A 13,567-nucleotide genomic window follows, 5' to 3' on the forward strand; every position below is an offset into this window, starting at 1 on the left:
AAAGCTTGCAAAAAATGTCTATTGGTTCTAAAGCTTGCAAAAAATGTCTATTGGTTCTAAAGCTTGCAAAAAAAGTGTCTATTGGTTCTAAAGCTTGCAAAAAAAATCTATTGGTTCTAAAGCTTGCAAAAAAAAGTATATTGGTTCTAAAGCTTGCAAAACGTGTCTCTATTGGTTCTAAAGCTTGCAAGAAGTGTCTCTATTGGCTCTAAAGCTTGCAAAAAGTGCCTCGATTGGTTTCTAAAGCTTGCAAAAAAATGTCTATTGGTCGTAAAGCTTGCAAAAAGTTTCTCTCTTGGTTCTAAAGCTTGCAAAAAAAAAAAAATCTATTGGTTCTAAAAAGCTGCAAAAAAAAAAATATTGGTTCTAAAAGCTTGCAAAAAAAAAAAATCTATTGGTTCTAAAGCTTGCAAAATGTTGCTTTCTCAAAAAAAAAAAAAAAAAGTTCTAAAAAAAAAAAAATGTCTCTTTCTAAATTAAAAAATTGCAAAAAAAAAAAAATTGCTGGTTCTAAAAAAAATCTATTGGTTCTAAAAAAAAAAAAAATGTCTATGGTTTCTAAAGCTTGCAAAAAAAAAAATTGGTTCTAAAGCTTGCAAAAAAATCTATTGGTTCTAAAGCTTGCAAAAAAAAGCTATTGGTTCTAAAGCTTGCAAAAAAAAAATATTATTGGTTCTAAAGCTTGCAAAAAAAAGTATATTGGTTCTAAAGCTTGCAAAAAAAATGTCTATGGTTTCTAAAGTTTTAAAAAAATGTCTATTGGTTCTAAAGCTTGCAAAAAAAAAAAAATCTATTGGTTCTAAAGCTTGCAAAAAAAAATATTGGTTCTAAAAAGCTTGCAAAAAAAAAAAAATATTGGTTCTAAAGCTTGCAAAATAGTGTATATTTGTTCTGCAGCTTGCAAAAAGTGTCTGTATTGGTTCTAAAGCTTGCAAAAAATGTCTATTGGTTCTAAAGCTTGCTTAAAATGTCTATTGGTTGTAAAGCTTGCAAAAAATGTGTCCATTGGTTCTCAAGTTTGCAAAAAATGTCTATTGGTTCTAAAGCTTGCAAAAAGCGTCTATATTCGTTCTAAAGCCATTGGTTCTAAAGCTTGCAAAAAATGTCTATTGGTTCTAAAGCTTGCAGAAAATGTCTATTGGTTCTAAAGCTTGCAAAAAACAAAACAATCTGTATTGGTTCTAAAGCTTGCAAACATGTCTATGTACTATAAAAATTGCAAAAAAAAAATCTATTGGTTCTAAAGCTTGCAAAAAAAAAATCTATTGTTCTAAAGCTTGCAAAAAAAAAGCTTTATTGGTTCTAAAAAAAAAAAAAAAAAATATATTTCTTCTAAAGCTTGCAAAACAATTTTTTCCAAAGCTTCAAAAAAAATGTTTCTTGGTTCAAAAGCTCCTAAAAAGTGTCTTTATTGGTCTTAAAGCTTGCAAAAAAATCTCTATTGGTTCTAAAGCTAGCAAAAATTGTCTCTATTGGTTCTAAAGCTTGCAAAAATATCTATTGGTTCTAAAGCTTCCAAAAAAACGTCAATTGGTTCTAAAGCTTGCAAAAAAAGTCTATTGGTTCTAAAGCTTGCAAAAAATGTCTATTGGTTCTAAAGGTTCCAAAGTTAGCAAAAAATGTCTATTGGTTCAAAAGCTTGCAAAAATTGTCTCTATTGGTTCTAAAGCTTGCAAAAAATCTCTATTGGTTCTAAAGCTTGCAAAAAAACGTCAATTGGTTCTAAAGCTTGCAAAAAAAAAAAATTGGTTCTAAAGCTTGCAAAAAAAAAAAAATTGGTTCTAAAGCTTGCAAAAAAATGTCTTGCTAAAAAAAAGCTTGCAAAAAAAAAAAAATTGGTTCTAAAGCTTGCAAAAAAAAAAATTGGTTCTAAAAAAAAAAAAAAAAAAAAAAATCTATTGGTTCTAAAGCTTGCAAAAAAAAAAATTTTGGTTCTAAAAAGCTTGCAAAAAAAAAAATGGTTCTAAAGCTTGCAAAAAAAAAAAAAATTCTAAAAAGCTTGCAAAAAAAAAAAAAATTCTAAAAGCTTGCAAAAAAAAAAATGTATTGGTTCTAAAGCTTGCAAAAAAAAAATTCTTGGTTCTAAAAAAATTCTTGCAAAAAAAAAAAAAATTGGTTTTCTTTGCTTGCAAAAAAAAAAAAATCTAAAGTTTCTAAAAGCTTGCAAAAAAAAAAAATTCTATAAAAAAAAGCTTGCAAAAAAAAAATAAATGGTTCTAAAGCTTGCAAAAAAAAAATGTCTATTGGTTCTAAAGCTTGCAAAAAAAAATCTATTGGTTCTAAAGCTTGCAAAAAAAAAATTGTTCTAAAGCTTGCAAAAAAAAAAAAATTGGTTCTAAAGCTTGCAAAAAAGTGGTTCTATTGGTTCTAAAGCTTGCAAAAAAAATGTCTATTGGTTCTAAAGCTTGCAAAAAAATGTATATTGGTTCTAAAGCTTGCAGGAAAAATGTCTAATTAGTTCTAAAGCTTGCAAAAAATGTCTATTGGTTCGAAAGCTTGCAAAAAATGTCTACTGGTTCAAAAGCTAGCAAAAAGTGTCTCTATTGGTTATAAAACTTGCAAAAAATGTAGTTTGGTTCTAAAGCTTGCAAAAAAAAAAATTGGTTCTAAAAAAAAAAAAAAAAAAAAAAATTGGTTTGCTAAAAATGCAAAAAAAAAAAAAATCTATTGGTTCTAAAGCTTGGAGAAAAATCTTATTTGGTTCTAAAGTTTGCAAAACATGCCTATTTGGTTCTAAAGATTTCAAAACAATGTCTATTGGTTCTAAAACTTGCAAAAAAGTAACGTTAGATCTTTCAAAATATTGAAAAAAAAGTAATTGGTTTTAAAGCTTGCAGACAAATGTCTATTGGTTTCTAAAGCTTGCAAAAAAAATGTCTATTGGTTCTAAAGCTTGCAAAAAATGTATATTGGTTCTAAAGCTTGCAAAAAAATGTCTATTGGTTCTAAAGCTTGCAAAAAATGTCTATTGGTTCTAAAGCTTGCAAAAAATGTCTATTGGTTCTATTGCAAAAATATGTCTATTGGTTCCAAAGCTTGCAAGAAAGTGTCTATTGGTTCTAAAACTTGCAAAAAAAATCTATTGGTTCTAAAGCTTGAAAAAAATATCTGTTGGTTCTAAAGCTTGCAAAGAAATGTCTCTACTGGTTCTAAAAAAAAGCAAAAAAAAAAAGTGTCTATTGGTTCTAAAAAAATTGCAAAAAAAAGCTTCTATTGGTTCTTGCTAAAGCTTGCAAAAAAAAATCTATTGGTTCTAAAGCTTGCAAAAATGTCTATTGGTTCTAAAGCTTGCAAAGAAATGCCTATTGGTTCTAAAGCTTGCAAAAAAAATTGGTATTGTTCTAAGCTTGCAAAAAAAAAAAAATGTCTAATTGGTTCTAAAAAGCTTGCAAAAAAAAATATTGGTTCTTGCAAAAAAAAAAAAAAAAAAAAAGCTAAAAAAAAAAATTGGTTCTAAAGCTTGCAAAAAAAATCTATTGGTTCTAAAGCTTGCAAAAAAAAAAAAATCTATTGGTTCTAAAAGCTTGCAAAAAAAAATATTGGTTCTAAAAGCTTGCAAAAAAAAATTGGTTCTAAAGCTTGCAAAAAATGCTAAAAAGCTTGCAAAAAATGTGTTGGTTCTAAAAAAAAAAAAAAAATTGTTCTAAAAAAAAAAAAAAAAAAAAATGGTTCTCTAAAGCTTGCTTGCAAAAAAAAAAAATTCTAAAGCTTGCAAAAAAAACGGTTTTAAAGCTTGCAAAAAATGTCTATTGGTTCTAAAGCTTGCAAAAAAATTTCTATTGGTTCTAAAGCTTGCAAAAAATGTCTATTGGTTCTAAAGCTTGCAAAAAATGTGTCTATTGGTTCTAAAGCTTGCAAAAAAAAAAAAAATTGGTTCTAGAGCTTGCAAAACAAAAAAAAAAAAAATGTCTATTGTTTCTAAAGCTTGCAAAAAAATGTTTATTGGTTCTAAAGCTTGCAAAAAATGTCTATTGGTTCTAAAGCTTGCAAAAAGTGTCTCTATTGGTTCTAAAGCTTGCAAAAAAATGTCTATTGGTTTAAAGCTTGCAAAAAAAAAAATATTGGTTCTAAAGCTTGCAAAAAATATGTCTATTGGTTCCAAAGCATGCATAAAGTGTCTCCATTGGTTCTAAAGCTTGCAAAACGTGTGTCTATTGGTTCTAAAGCTTGCAAAAAGTGTTCTTTTGGTTCTAAAGCTTGCAAAACAATGTATATTGGTTCTAAAGCTTGCAGAAAAAAATCTATTGGTTCTAAAGCTTGCAAAACGATGTCTCCATTGGTTCTAAAGCTTGCAAAAAAAAATTGGTTCTAAAGCTGTGCTATTGGTTCTAAAAAGGCAAAAAAAATCTATTGGTTTCTAAAGCTTGCAAAAAATATTGGTTCTAAAGCTTGCAAAAAAAAATCTATATGGTTCTAAAAGCTTGCAAAAAAAAAAATTGGTTCTAAAGCTTGCTTGCAAAAATGTCTTGGGTTAAAAAGCTTGCAAAAAAAATCTATGGTGGTAAAGCTTGCAAAAAAAAAAATGTCTATTGGTTTTAAAGCTTGCAAAATGTTTCTCTATTGGTTCTAAAGTTTGGAAAAAAATGTCTATAGGTTCTAAGGCTTGCAAAATTGTCTCTATTGGTTCTAAAGCTTGCAAAAAATGTATATTGGTTCTAAAGCTTGCAGAAAAGTGTCTATTGGTTCTAAAGCTTGCAAAAAAAAAGCTGCTAAAAAATGGTTGGTTCTAAAGCTTGCAAAAAAAAAAAAAAATCTATTGGTTCTAAAGCTTGCAAAAAAAAAATCTATTGGTTTCTAAAGCTTGCAAAAAAAAAAAAAAAAAAAAAGCTTGCAAAAAAAAATTGGTTCTAAAGCTTGTTCTAAAGCTCTATTGGTTCTAAAAAAAAAAAAAAAAAAAATTGGTTCTAAAGCTTGCAAAAAAAAAAAAAATTGGTTCTAAAAAAAAAAAAAAAAAATGCTCTAAAGGTTCTAAAAAAAGCTTGCAAAAAAAGCTTAAAATGCTTGGTTCTAAAAAATTGCAAAAAAAAAAAAATGCAAAAAATTTCTCTATGCTTGCAAAAAAAAAAAAAAAAAAAGTGGTGGGTTATCTGCAGTCCTGTGCGGGGGAGAAGCTCGTTGGTTTGGGAGAAAAGAGAGCTTTTTGGGGAAGATGTGCTCAAAAAAGGGATGCCGTGGCAAAATTAAGAAAAAACCTAAAGCCTTTTGACAAATGAAAAAAAAAAAAAAAAATAAAAAAAAAAAAAAAGCAAATTTTAAAAAAAAATAATTATTAAAATATAAATTAGGTTCTAAAGCTTGCAAAAAAAAATGTATATTGGTTCTAAAGCTTGCAAAAAAAATCTATTGGTTCTAAAAAAAAAAAAAAAAAAAAAAACGGAATAAAAAATGTATCAAAATATATGTGTTGTTTAGAAATAAAAATTACATAAATTCTACCAAACTTCAAAAAAAAAAAAAAAAAAAAAAAAGCTTGCAAAAAAAAAAAGTCTAAAAAATTCTAAAGCTCTAAAGCTTGCAAAAAAAATCTAAAAATTCTAAAAGCTTGCAAAAAAAAAAAAAATGTCTAAAAAGCTTGCTTGCAAAAAAAAAAAATCTGTTATTGGTTAAAAAGCTTGCAAAAAATGTCTTTTTGTTCAAAAGCTAGCAAAAATTGTCTTTATTGGTTCAAAAGCAAAAAAATATCTATTGGTTCTAAAGCTTGCAAAAAAACGTCAATTGGTTCTAAAAAAAAAAAAAAAAAAAAAAAAGTCTATTGGTTCTAAAGCTTGCAAAAAAAAAAAATATTGGTTCTAAAAAAGCTTGCAAAAAAAAAATATTGTAAAAAGCTTGCTTGCAAAAAAAAATTGGTTCTAAAAAAAAAAATTGGTTCTAAAAAATAAAAAGCTTGCAAAAAAAATCTAAAAAAAAAATAAAAAAAAATTGCAAAAAAAAAAATCTTGCAAAATTCTAAAGCTTGCAAAAAAAAAAAATCTATTGGTTCTAAAGCTTGCAAAAAAATGTCTATTGGTTCTAAAGCTTGCAAAAAAAAAAAAATTGGTTCTAAAATGCTTGCAAAAAAAAAAAAAATTGGTTCTAAAAAAAGCAAAAGCTTGCAAAAAAAATATCTATTGGTTCTAAAGCTTGCAAAAAATGTCTATTGGTTCTAAAGCTTGCAAAACATGTCTATTGGTTCTAAAAAGTTAGCTTGCAAAAAAATGTGGTTCTAAAGCTTGCAAAACAAAAGTCTATGGGTTCTAAAGCTTGCAAAAAATGTCTATTGGTTCTAAAGCTTGCAAAAAATGTATATTGGTTCTAAAGCTTGCAAAAAAAAATCTATTGGTTCTAAAGCTTGCAAAAAATGCTTATTTGTTCAAAAGCTGTCTATTGGTTCTAAAGCTTGCAAAAAAGTGTCTATTGGTTCTAAAGCTTGCAAAAAAAGTCTCTATTGGTTCTAAAGCTTGCAAAAAATGTCTATTGGTTCTAAAGCTTGCAAGAAAATGTCTATTTGTTCTAAAGTTCGCAAAAAAAATCTATTGGTTCTAAAGCTTGCAAAAAAAAATCTATTGGTTCTAAAGCTTGCAAAAAATGTCTATTGGTTCTAAAGCTTGCAAAAAAATGTCTATTGGTTCTAAAGCTTGCAAAAAATGTCTATTGTTCTAAAGCTTGCAAAAAATGTCTATTGGTTCTAAAGCTTGCAAAAAAATGTCTATTGGTTCTAAAAAAGGTTCTAAAGCTTGCAAAAAAATGTCTATTGGTTCTAAAGCTTGCAAAAATGTCTATTGGTTCTAAAGCTTGCAAAAAAAAATCTCTATTGGTTCTAAAGCTTGCAAAAAAATGTCTATTGGTTCACAAGCTTGCAAAAAGTGTCTCTATTGGTTCTAAAGCTTGCAAAAAATGTCTATTGGTTCTAAAGCTTGCAAAAAAAGTGTCTATTGGTTTCTAAAGCTTGCAAAAAAAAAGTCTATTGGTTCTAAAGCTTGCAAAAAAATGTCTATTGGTTCTAAAGCTTGCAAAACAATGTCTATTGGTTCTAAAGCTTGCAAAAAATGTCTATTGGTTCTAAAGCTTGCAAAAAAAAATCTAATGGTTCTAAAGCTTGCAAAAAAAAATTGCAAAAAAAAAAAAAAAAAATAAAGCTTGCAAAAAAATCTCTAAGTGGTAAAGCTTGCAAAAAAAAAAAAAAAAAAAAAGCTTGCAAAAAAAAAAAAAAAAAAAAAAGCTTTGCAAAAAAAAAAAAAAAAAATGTCTAAAAATGTCTATGGTTTGCTAAAAAAAAAAAATTGGTATTGGTTCTAAAGCTTGCAAAAAAATGTCTCTATTGGTTCTAAAGCTTGCAAAAAATGTCTCTATTGGTTCTAAAGCTTGCAAAAAATGTATATTGGTTCTAAAGCTTGCAAAAAATGTATATTGGTTCTAAAGCTTGCAAAAAATGTCTATTGGTTCTAAAGCTTGCAAAAAATGTCTATTGGTTCTAAAGCTTGCAAAAAAAAGCTCTATTGGTTCTAAAGCTTGCAAAAATGTATGCTAAAGCTTTCAAAATATTGGTTCTAAAGCTTGCAAAAAATGTATATTGGTTCTAAAGCTTGCAAAAAAATGTCTATTGTTTCTAAAGCTTGCAAAAAATGTCTATTGGTTCTAAAGCTTGCAAAAAATTTCTCTAATGGTTCTAAAGCTTGCAAAAAAATGTCTTTGGTTCTAAAGCTTGCAAAAAAAAAAATCTATTGGTTCTAAAGCTTGCAAAAAATGTCTATTGGTTCTAAAGCTTGCAGAAAAATGTATTTTGCTTGCTAAAGCTTGCAAAAAATGTCTATTGGTTCTAAAGCTTGCAAAAAATCTCTATTGGTTCTAACGCTTGCAAAAAATGTCTATTGGTTCTAAAGCTTGCAAAAAAATGTCTATTGGTTCTAAAGCTTGCAAAAAAATGTCTATTGGTTCTAAAGCTTGCAAAAAAGAAAATCTCTATTGGTTCTAAAGCTTGCAAAAAAATGTCTATTGGTTCTAAAGCTTGCAAAAAAAAAAGTCTATTGTTTCTAAAGCTTGCAAAAAAATGTCTATTGGTTCTAAAGCTTGCAAAAAATGTCTATTGGTTCTAAAGCTTGCAAAAAAAAATCTCTATTGGTTCTAAAGCTTGCAAAAAAATGTCTATTGGTTCTAAAGCTTGCAAAAAAATGTCTATTGGTTCTAAAGCTTGCAAAAAAATGTCTATTGGTTCTAAAGCTTGCAAAAAAAATGTATATTGGTTCTAAAGCTTGCAAAAAAATGTCTATTTGGTTCTAAAGCTTGCAAAAAATGTCTATTGGTTTAAAAGCTTGCAAAAAAACGTCAATTGGTTCTAAAGCTTGCAAAAAAAGTCTATTGGTTCTAAAGCTTGCAAAACATGTCTATTTGTTCTAAAGCTTGCAGAAAAATGTCTGTAAGTTCTAAAGCTTGCAAAAAAAATGTCTATTCTTTCAAAAGCTAGCAAAAAGTGTCTCTATTGTTTCTAAAGCTTGAAAAAAATGTCTATTGGTTCTAAAGCTTGCAAAGAAAACGTCAATTGGTTCTAAAGCTTGCAAAAAAAAAAAAAAGGTTCTAAAAAAAAAAAAAAAAAAATTCTTGGTTCTAAAGCTTGCAAAAAAAAAAATTGTGTTCTAAAGCTTGCAAAAAATGTGTCTATTGGTTCTAAAGCTTGCAAAAAAAAAGATCTTTTGTTTCTAAAGCTTGCCAATATATATCTATTGGTTCTAAAGATTGCAAGAAAAAAAAAAAAAAAAAAAAAAATGTTGTTTTAAAGCTTGCAAAAAAAATCTATTGGTTCTAAAAAAAAAAAAATGTGAGGAAAAAGAAAAAAGGGTATAAGAATATTTTTACTTCTAAAAAAAAAAAAAAAAAAAAAAAAAAAAATGGTAAAAAAAAGCAAAAAAAAAAAAAAATGTCTATTGGTTCTAAGCTTGCTTGCAAAAAAAATGTCTATTGGTTCTAAAGCTTGCAAAAAATGTCTATTGGTTCTAAAGCTTGCAAAAAGTGTGTCTATTGGTTCTAAAGCTTGCAAAAAAATTCTATTGGTTCTAAAGCTTGCAAAAAAATATATATTGGTTCTAAAGCTTGCAAAAAATGTATATTGGTTCTAAAGCTTGCAAAAAATGTCTATTGGTTCTAAAGCTTGCAAAAAATGTCTAAGTGCTTGGTTCTAAAGCTTGCAAAAAATGTCTCTATTTGGTTCTAAAGCTTGCAAAAAAATGACTATTGTTTCTAAAGCTTGCAAAAAAATGTGTCTATTGGTTCTAAAGCTTGCAAAAAAATGTTCTATTGGTTCTAAAGCTTGCAAAAAAAAAATCTATTGGTTCTAAAGCTTGCAAAAAATGTCTATTTGGTTCTAAAGCTTGCAAAAAAAATCTATTGGTTCTAAAGCTTGCAAAAAAAATGTCTATTGGTTCTAAAAGCTTCCAAAAACTTGTCTATTGGTTATAAAGCTTGAAAAAAGTGTCTATTGGTTCTAAAGCTTGCAAAAAATGACTCTATTCGTTTCTAAAGCTTGCAAAAAAAATATTTGGTTCTAAAGCTTGCAGAAAGTGTGTCTATTGGTTCTAAAGCTTGCAAAAAAATTGCAAAAAAAAAAAGCTTGCAAAAAAAAAAATCTTGCTTGTTCTAAAAAAAAAAAAAAAAAATTGGTTCTAAAAGCTTGCAAAAAAAAAAAAAAAAATTCTTGGTTCTAAAGCTTGCAAAAAAATGTCTATTGGTTCTAAAAAAAAAAAAAAATATTATTGTTTCTAAAGCTTGCAAAAAAATGTCTATTGGTTCTAAAGCTTGCAAAAAAAATGTGTCTATTGTTCTAAAGCTTGCAAAAAATGTCTATTGGTTCTAAAGCTTGCAAAAAATGTCTTGCAAAAATGTCTATTGGTTCTAAAGCTTGCAAAAAAGTGTCTATTGGTTGTAAAGCTTGCAAAAAATGTCTATTGGTTCTAAAGCTTGCAAAAAGTGTCTATTGGTTCTAAAGCTTGCAAAAAAATGTCTATTGGTTCTAAAGCTTGCAAAAAAATTGGTTCTAAAGCTTGCAAAAACTTGTCTTATTGGTTCTAAAGCTTGCAAAAAATGTATATTGGTTCTAAAGCTTGCAAAACATGTATATTGGTTCTAAAGCTTGCAAAAAAAAGTCTATTGGTTCTAAAGATTGCAGAAAAAGGTACCTATTAGTTGTAAAGGTTGCAAAAAAAAAGTACTATTGGTTCTAAAAGCTAGCAAAAAAGTGTTCTCTATTGGTTATAAAGCTTGCAAAAATGTATTTTGGTTCTAAAGGTTTCAAAAAAAATGTATATGGTTCTAAAGCTTGCAAAAAAATGTCTTTTGGGTCTAAAGCTTTGCAAAAAAATCTCTATTGGTTCTAAAGCTTGCAAAAAATCTCTGGTTCTAAAAGCTTGCAAAAAAAAAAAAAAATTCTAAAGCTTGCAAAAAAAAAAAAATTTGTTTCTAAAAAAAATTTCTAAAAAAAAGCTCTAAAAAAAATGTAAAGCTTGCAAAAAAAAAAAAAAAGTCTAAAAGCTTTCAAAAAAAAAAAAAATTGGTTCTCTAAGCTTGCAAAAAAAAAAAATGTATTATTGGTTCTAAAGCTTGCAAAAAAAATCTATTGGTTCTAAAGCTTGCAAAAAAAAAAAAAATGGTTCTAAAGCTTGCAAAAAAAAAATCTATTGTTTCTAAAAAATGCAAAAAAATGTATTGGTTCTAAAGCTTGCAAAAAAAAAATATTGGTTCTAAAAAGCTTGCAAAAAAAAAAGTATTGGTTCTAAAGCTTGCAAAAAAAAAATTTGGTTCTAAAGCTTGCAAAAAAAAAAATTGGTTCTAAAAAGCTTGCAAAAAAAAAAAATTGGTTCTAAAAGCTTGCAAAAAAAAAAATGTCTATTGGTTCTAAAGCTTGCAAAAAAAAATCTATTGGTTCTAAAGCTTGCAAAAAAATGTCTATTGGTTCTAAAGCTTGCAAAAAAAAAAAAAAATCTAAAAAAAAAAAAAAATGTCTAAAGCTTGCTAAAAAATTGCTAAAAAAAGCTAAAAAAAAAAAAATTGGTTCTAAAAGCTTGCAAAAAAAAAAAATTTGTTCTAAAGCTTGCAAAAAAAATGTCTATTGGTTCTAAAGCTTGCAAAAAAAAGTCTAAAATGGTTCTAAAAAAGCTTGCAAAAAAAAATCTTGGTTCTAAAGCTTGCAAAAAAATGTCTATTAGTTCTAAAGCTTGCAAAATAGTGTCTATTGGTTCTAAAGCTTGCAAAAAAATGTCTATTTGTTCTAAAGCTTCCAAAAAAAAAAATCTATTGGTTCTAAAGCTTGCAAACAAATGTCTCTATTGGTTCTAAAGCTTGCAAAAAAAATGGCTCTATTGGTTCTAAATCTTGCAAAAAATATCTATTGGTTCTAAAGCTTGCAAAAAAAATGTATATTGTTTCTAAAGCTTGCAAAAAATGTCTATTGGTTCAAAAGCTAGCAAAAACTGTCTCTATTGATTATAAAGCTTGCAAATAAATGTCTATTGGTTCTAAAAGCTTGCAAAAAAAATGTCTATTGGTTCTAAAGCTTGCAAAAAAATGTCTATTGGTTCTAAAGCTTGCAAAAAAAATCTATTGGTTCTAAAGCTTGCAAAAAAAATGTCTATTGGTTCTAAAGCTTGCAAAAAAATGTCTATTTGGTTCTAAAGCTTGCAAAAAAAAATCTTATTGGTTCTAAAGCTTGCAAAAAAATGTCTATTGGTTCTAAAGGTTGCAAAAAAAAATGTCTATTGGCTGTCATAGATTCCATAGCAACATTAACACCAAAAGAAAATTGACTTTCACATCAGCAAATTTGTGATCCAGTGGCCGCAGATCTTCCTAATGTTATTGCTCAGGTTTCGAATGTCTGGTCAGCGAACTGAAGAAATGCTTGCAGCAGCTATGTACACCAATGTTATTCTATGGACAAGGAAACATGTTAAATAGAAAAATCCAAACTCTGGTTGTTGGGGAAAATACTATAGTGGTAATGGCTACAGTGAGGTTTCAGCACTGTAAGCTTACTACACCATTCTGAGTGGATGTATTATTTTTCATTGAAACGAGAATGATATGTATCAGGAAAAACTGATGAGTTATCACGAGAGAAATGTAATTCTTGTAGTTGTAGTATTTTGTATTAGAGATACAGCATGGAAACAGACACTGCCCACCGCGCTGACCAATGATCACACGTACACGAGTTCTGTTTTCTCACTTTCGCATCCGACACACAAGGAACAATTTATAGAGGCCAATTGACCTACCTGAATGTCATTAGAATGTGGTAGGAAGCTGGAGGACCCAGAGAAAACCCACATGGTCGAAGGGAGAAAGTACAAACCCCGTACAGACAGCACCAGCGGTCAAGATAATAGAAGCTTTTAATTTTCCTCCCATGTACTCTGCCCTCTGTACCTTCCCCTTTGCTCTATCTATTGTACTTGAAGTGAACTGATTGTATGGTGTATGTATGGTATATCTAATCTGGACAGCCAACATCTTGGGAAAAAAGGAATAGCTGGTGTTTCTCCAGAGATGTTGTCTGACCCATTGAGTTACTCCAGCTTTTTGTGTCTATCGTTGGTTTAAACCAGCATCTGCAGTTCATTCCTGCACCTATATCCGATCTGTTTGGAGACCATGCAGAATTTTGTGTATTTCATGTGACAATATCATCGGTGACATTTCAGGTCGAGCCTCTTCTATTCCTTCTCTCCAGAGATGATGCCTGTCCCGCTGAGTTACTCCAGCCTCTTGTATCTATAGAAACATAGAAAATAGGTGCTGGAGGAGACCATTCGGCCCTTCGAGTCAGCACCGCCATTCATTGTGATCATGGCTGATCGTTCCCAATCAATAACCCGTGCCTGCCTTCTACCCATATCCCTTGACTCCACTAGCCCCTAGAGCTCTATCTAACTCTCTCTTAAATCCATCCAGTGACTTGGCCTCCGCTGCCCTCTGTGGCAGGGAATTCAACAAATTCACAACTCTCTTTGTGAAAACATTTTTTCTCACCTCAGTCTTAAATGACTTCCCCTTTATTCTAAGACTGTGGCCCTTGGTTCTGGACTCGCCCAACATTGGGAAATGTTTTCCTACATCTAGCTTGTCCAGTCCTTTTATAATTTAATATGTTTCTATAAGATACCCCCTCATCCTTCTAAATTCCAGTGAATACAAGCCTAGTTTTTTCAATCTTTCCTCATATGACAGTCCCGCCATCCCAGGGATCAATCTCGTGAACCTACTCTGCACTGCCTCAATCACAAGTATGTCCTTCCTCAAATATAGAGACCAAAAGTGGACACAATACGCCAGATGTGGTCTCACGAGAGCCCTGTACAACTGCAGAAGAACCTCTTTACTCCTATACTGAAATTCTCTTGTTATGAAGACCAAATTCCATCAGCTTTCTTCACTGCCTGCTGTACCTGCACTCCAACTTTCAGAGCCCTGTGTACAAGGTCGCCCAGATCCCATTGCACCTCCCCCTTGCCTAACCTGACCCCATTGAGATAATAATCAGCCACCTTGTTTTTGCCGCCAAAGTGGATAACCTCACACTTATCTATATTATACTGCATCTGCC

General features: G+C 29.3%; 2 protein-coding genes across 3 annotated transcripts in view; both read right to left on the bottom strand.

The window, feature by feature from the left end:
• cnpy3 (canopy FGF signaling regulator 3) overlaps nucleotides 1-12,381 on the bottom strand; it is a 184,814-nt gene extending 172,433 nt beyond the window's left edge. The window contains exon 1 of the mRNA XM_055644124.1: nucleotides 12,368-12,381. The gene's annotated coding sequence lies outside the window, so the exon portion shown is untranslated. The remainder of the gene's footprint in view (nucleotides 1-12,367) is intronic.
• LOC129702353 (uncharacterized) overlaps nucleotides 1-13,567 on the bottom strand; it is a 77,942-nt gene that overhangs the window by 41,979 nt on the left and 22,396 nt on the right. The window lies entirely within an intron of this gene.

Source organism: Leucoraja erinacea, chromosome 12 (assembly GCF_028641065.1).
Source record: "Leucoraja erinacea ecotype New England chromosome 12, Leri_hhj_1, whole genome shotgun sequence".
NCBI classification, from domain to species: domain Eukaryota; kingdom Metazoa; phylum Chordata; class Chondrichthyes; order Rajiformes; family Rajidae; genus Leucoraja; species Leucoraja erinaceus.